Genomic DNA, 202 nt, shown 5'->3' with positions numbered 1-202 from the left:
ATTCATTATTTACCTAGTGAATATTTCCTTTATATCAGGGTACTTTTTCGGATTACCATCATCTAGCGAATTCAAATAATATATTTGTTCTACAATATGATTAATGACGATCAACGAACTGCATTGATTTTTGAGATACAAATATTGGATTGAAAACGAAAAAAATGGCCTCTGCTAGGGCATTGAACACGAAATCTTGAGC

Source organism: Lupinus angustifolius, chromosome LG04 (assembly GCF_001865875.1).
Source record: "Lupinus angustifolius cultivar Tanjil chromosome LG04, LupAngTanjil_v1.0, whole genome shotgun sequence".
Lineage (NCBI taxonomy): Eukaryota > Viridiplantae > Streptophyta > Magnoliopsida > Fabales > Fabaceae > Lupinus > Lupinus angustifolius.
The sequence above is the reverse complement of the archived record's forward strand: the minus strand, read 5'-3'. Positions refer to the sequence as shown.